Source organism: Caretta caretta, chromosome 13 (genome assembly GCF_965140235.1).
Source record: "Caretta caretta isolate rCarCar2 chromosome 13, rCarCar1.hap1, whole genome shotgun sequence".
Lineage (NCBI taxonomy): Eukaryota > Metazoa > Chordata > Testudines > Cheloniidae > Caretta > Caretta caretta.
The window spans coordinates 30,086,000-30,091,877 of record NC_134218.1 but is presented as its reverse complement, the minus strand read 5'-3'; positions in this window follow the sequence as shown (position 1 = coordinate 30,091,877).

Genomic DNA, 5,878 nt, shown 5'->3' with positions numbered 1-5,878 from the left:
ACTGGCCACAGGAGCAGCTGCTCATGCCGCTCTGTGCCGTGGGGCAAGGCCTCCCTCTGCTAGGGAAGCCACGCTGATCCTCCACTCCTGTTAGTCTCCCCTGCTGCGGGGCTGCCCAGCTGCTGCCCTGGAAATCGAGCTGCTTGCAGCTGAGATCACGGAGCCAGCCCCTCACCAGCATGGCTGCCGCATGGATTGCTGAACAGCCAGAAGCTGCACACCATCGCTGGGCGGCGTGCAGGGCTCTCTGACAGCTCTGCGTCCAACACCTGCCCTAACAGCCTCCACAGCTCTGGCTCTCACTACCCCTGCCCCTCCATCTGCCCCCAGTAACCCTGCCCAGCTGGGGTGGTCGGCCTCAGGCCTGCAGCGCTCCTGGCCTGGCCGCACCCCACACAAGAGCTAGGTGTGAGAGGCTCGGGAAGGCCCTGGTGCCCAGCTGTCCCCTCCCATCTGCTTCCAGCAGCCGCTTCCCGCAACATGTGCCTGAGCCAGCCTCAGCCTGGGTTACAGATGCTGAGCCAGCCCCAGTCCAGGGATTCGCCCGGCTACACACACGGCGTCAAACAGGCACACAATTACGCTCGCACGGTTGCTGAGTGCTCCTGGCTGGAGCAGCCCTTCAGCCCTGGCCTGCATCCTCTCCAGCTGCTGCTCCTTGGCCAGTCCCACGTCATGGAGCATCCCTACATAGGGGAGGAGTGGGCAAACATGGGCCGCCTAGCCAACGTTTTAATACGGCCCTCGAGATTCCGTGGGGTCGGGGGCTTGCCCCGCTCCACACATGCTGTGGCTTCCTGCAGCTCCTGGAAGCAGCGGCACGTCCCCTCTCCAGCTCCTATGTGTAGGGGCAGCCCCTGTACACAACGCTGCCCCTGTCGGCAGGCACTGCCCCCACAGTTCCCATTGGCTGGGAACCACGGCCAGTGGGAGCTGCAGGGGTGGCATCTGCAGACGGGGCAGCATGCAGAGTCGCCTGGCCACGCCACCGCATAGGAGCTGGAAGGGGGACATGCTGCTACTCCTGGAGCCACTTGAGGTAAGCGCTGCCCAGAGCCTGCACCCCTGACCTCCTCCCACGCCCCAACCCCCTCCCCAGCCCTGATCCCGCTCCTGCCCTCTGAACCCCTCAGCCCCAGCCCTGATCCCCCTCCTGCACCCTGCTGGAGTCCTCACACAGACATACACATCCCTGCCCCAGCCCGGAGCCCCCTACCACAGCTTGAACTCATTTCTGGCCCCACTCCAGAGCCTGTACCCCCAGCCAGAGCCCTCACCCTGTCCTGCACTCCATCCCCTATTTTGTGAGCATTCATGGCCCGCCATACAATTTCCATACCCAGATGTGGCCTCAGGCCAAAAAGTTTGCCAGCTCCTGATCTAGGGTCTGGGCTGCAGGGACCACTTCCCCCAAGCAAAGTCTCAGGTAGAGTGTTCCCATGGCCACAGGGTGGGGGGCAGGCAGTATGCACCCACCAGGGCTACTGTTGTAGCAAGGCAGGTGTTTGTGCTTGGCACCCTTCCCACCCCCACCCCCAGAACAGCTCATCCCCGGGGGTGGGAGGGATGTTACAGGGGTGACACAGAGGGGCCTAGCCGTGAGGGCACAACAGCAACCCATGTACGTACAGGTACCCCCATCACAGAGCCCAGTGCAAATGTGGGCCCCGCCCAACCTGCACACTCCCCACATGTGCATACTGCCCCACACGCTCGCCAGAGACCCCACAGCACCTGGGCCTCAATTGGGTTTTGTTACTGGCTAGCTCCCACTGAACTCCATTGAAATCCACAAATGCTGGGAGCCTAAATACCTGCCAGGGTTTGGCCCAGTGCTACCAGAATGCACCTGAACCTGCCAAGTGCCGGGAAGGCACCACACACCCAGCCCTGCACAGCCAGTGGGCTCTGTGCCTACTGGACCACTCAGCTCAGCCTCGTCCAGGGTCCACGGGGAAACCAGACCTGGCAGTGCGGAGATTTACCACCATGCCCGCTGTGAGCCTGGGACACAGCCCACCACGCTGCTTCCTCAGCCCTTCCTCTGGTCCCCCAGTGACTTCCCCACCTCCCCCATTGCTCCCCAGACCGCACCCTCAGCCTTCCAAGCTCCCCCATTGCTTCCTGGCCTTCCCCTCGGGCTTCCCCCACCCTTCAATTCACCCTCCACCCCTCATATAGCTTCTTCTTCCCAGTGCTCCCACTCCAGCTCAGCCATGTGCCTCTTTCTATGGGACTCCCCCAGGCCACCATGTGCCCCCCAATGCTTCCTCAGACCACTCATTCCTTTCCATTGCCCCCAGCTTCCACCACTGGGCCCCCGTCTTTCCCCATCTACCTCCATTCCTGCCCCAGACCGTCCCAAGACCTTCTGACGCCCCTGCTGATCCCCGTCATACCTGTTCACCTCTGTCCACCTGACTGCAGCCTCCATCGCTCCCCTGGGTGCCCCCTGATGATTCCCTCTTCTTCCATTACCCCCGCTTGTTCTTCCCCATCTCTCACCATCTCACCGTACGGCCCCCTCTTGCTACCCCACTTCCCACCATCACTCCCTGCAGCCCCCTCCTGCTACCTCATCTCCCACCATCGCTCCCTACAGCCCCCTCCTGCTACCCCATCTCCCACCATCGCTCCCTGCAACCCCCTCCTGCTACCCCATCTCCCACCATCGCTCCCTGCAACCCCCTCCTGCTACCCCATCTCCCACCATCGCTCCCTACAGCCCCCTCCTGCTACCCCATCTCCCACCATCGCTCCCTGCAGCCCCCTCCTGCTACCTCATCTCCCACCATCGCTCCCTACAGCCCCCTCCTGCTACCCCATCTCCCACCATCGCTCCCTGCAACCCCCTCCTGCTACCCCATCTCCCACCATCGCTCCCTGCAACCCCCTCCTGCTACCCCATCTCCCACCATCGCTCCCTACAGCCCCCTCCTGCTACCCCATCTCCCACCATCGCTCCCTACAGCCCCCTCCTGCTACCCCATCTCCCACCATCGCTCCCTACAGCCCCCTCCTGCTACCCCATCTCCCATCATCGCTCCCTACAGCCCCCGCCTGCTACCCCATCTCCCATCATCGCTCCCTACAGCCCCTGCCTGCAACCCCATCTCCCACCATCGCTCCCTACAGCCCCTGCCTGCAACCCCATCTCCCACCATCGCTCCCTACAGCCCCCTCCTGCTACCCCATCTCCCATCATCGCTCCCTACAGCCCCCTCCTGCTACCCCATCTCCCACCATCGCTCCCTACAGCCCCCTCCTGCTACCCCATCTCCCATCATCGCTCCCTACAGCCCCCACCTGCTACCCCATCTCCTATCATCGCTCCCTACAGCCCCTGCCTGCAACCCCATCTCCCACCATCGCTCCCTACAGCCCCTGCCTGCAACCCCATCTCCCACCATCGCTCCCTACAGCCCCCTCCTGCTACCCCATCTCCCATCATCGCTCCCTACAGCCCCCTCCTGCTACCCCATCTCCCATCATCGCTCCCTACAGCCCCCACCTGCTACCTCATCTCCTATCATCGCTCCCTACAGCCCCTGCCTGCAACCCCATCTCCCACCATCGCTCCCTACAGCCCCCTCCTGCTACCCCATCTCCCACCATCACTCCCTACAGCCCCCTCCTGCTACCCCATCTCTCACCATCACTCCCTATAGCCCCCTCCTGCTACCCCATCTCTCACCATCACTCCCTATAGCCCCCTCCTGCTACCCCATCACCCATCATACCCACAGCCCCCGCCTGCTACCTCATCTACCACCATCACTCTCTGCACCCCCTCCTGCTACTCCACCTCCCACCATCACACCCACAGCCCCCTCCTGCTACCCAATCTCCCACCGTCTCACCCTACTGCCCCCTACTGCTACCCCATCTCCCACTATCACTCCCTACAGCCCCCTCCTGCTACCCCATCTCCCACCATCGCTCCCTACAGCCCCCTCCTGCTACCCCATCTCCCACCATCGCTCCCTACAGCCCCCTCCTGCTACCCCATCTCCCACCATCGCTCCCTACAGCCCCCTCCTGCTACCCCATCTCCCACCATCGCTCCCTACAGCCCCCTCCTGCTACCCCGTCTCCCACCATCGCTCCCTACAGCCCCCTCCTGCTACCCCGTCTCCCACCATCGCTCCCTACAGCCCCCTCCTGCTACCCCGTCTCCCACCATCGCTCTCTACAGCCCCCTCCTGCTACCCCGTCTCCCACCATCGCTCCCTACAGCCCCCTCCTGCTACCCCGTCTCCCACCATAGCTCCCTACAGCCCCCGCCTGCTACCCCGTCTCCCACCATCGCTCCCTACAGCCCCCTCCTGCTACCCCATCTCCCACCATCGCTCCCTGCAACCCCCTCCTGCTACCCCATCTCCCACCATCGCTCCCTGCAACCCCCTCCTGCTACCCCATCTCCCACCATCGCTCCCTACAGCCCCCTCCTGCTACCCCATCTCCCACCATCGCTCCCTACAGCCCCCTCCTGCTACCCCATCTCCCACCATCGCTCCCTACAGCCCCCTCCTGCTACCCCATCTCCCATCATCGCTCCCTACAGCCCCCACCTGCTACCCCATCTCCTATCATCGCTCCCTACAGCCCCTGCCTGCAACCCCATCTCCCACCATCGCTCCCTACAGCCCCTGCCTGCAACCCCATCTCCCACCATCGCTCCCTACAGCCCCCTCCTGCTACCCCATCTCCCATCATCGCTCCCTACAGCCCCCTCCTGCTACCCCATCTCCCACCATCGCTCCCTACAGCCCCCTCCTGCTACCCCATCTCCCATCATCGCTCCCTACAGCCCCCACCTGCTACCCCATCTCCTATCATCGCTCCCTACAGCCCCTGCCTGCAACCCCATCTCCCACCATCGCTCCCTACAGCCCCTGCCTGCAACCCCATCTCCCACCATCGCTCCCTACAGCCCCCTCCTGCTACCCCATCTCCCATCATCGCTCCCTACAGCCCCCTCCTGCTACCCCATCTCCCACCATCGCTCCCTACAGCCCCCTCCTGCTACCCCATCTCCCACCATCGCTCCCTACAGCCCCCTCCTGCTACCCCATCTCCCATCATCGCTCCCTACAGCCCCCACCTGCTACCTCATCTCCTATCATCGCTCCCTACAGCCCCTGCCTGCAACCCCATCTCCCACCATCGCTCCCTACAGCCCCCTCCTGCTACCCCATCTCCCACCATCACTCCCTACAGCCCCCTCCTGCTACCCCATCTCCCACCATCACTCCCTACAGCCCCCTCCTGCTACCCCATCTCTCACCATCACTCCCTATAGCCCCCTCCTGCTACCCCATCTCTCACCATCACTCCCTATAGCCCCCTCCTGCTACCCCATCACCCATCATACCCACAGCCCCCGCCTGCTACCTCATCTACCACCATCACTCTCTGCACCCCCTCCTGCTACTCCACCTCCCACCATCACACCCACAGCCCCCTCCTGCTACCCAATCTCCCACCGTCTCACCCTACTGCCCCCTACTGCTACCCCATCTCCCACTATCACTCCCTACAGCCCCCTCCTGCTACCCCATCTCCCACCATCGCTCCCTACAGCCCCCTCCTGCTACCCCATCTCCCACCATCGCTCCCTACAGCCCCCTCCTGCTACCCCATCTCCCACCATCGCTCCCTACAGCCCCCTCCTGCTACCCCGTCTCCCACCATCGCTCTCTACAGCCCCCTCCTGCTACCCCGTCTCCCACCATCGCTCCCTACAGCCCCCTCCTGCTACCCCATCTCCCACCATCGCTCCCTACAGCCCCCGCCTGCTACCCCATCTCCCACCATCGCTCCCTACAGCCCCCTCCTGCTACCCCATCTCCCACCATCGCTCCCTACAGCCCCCTTC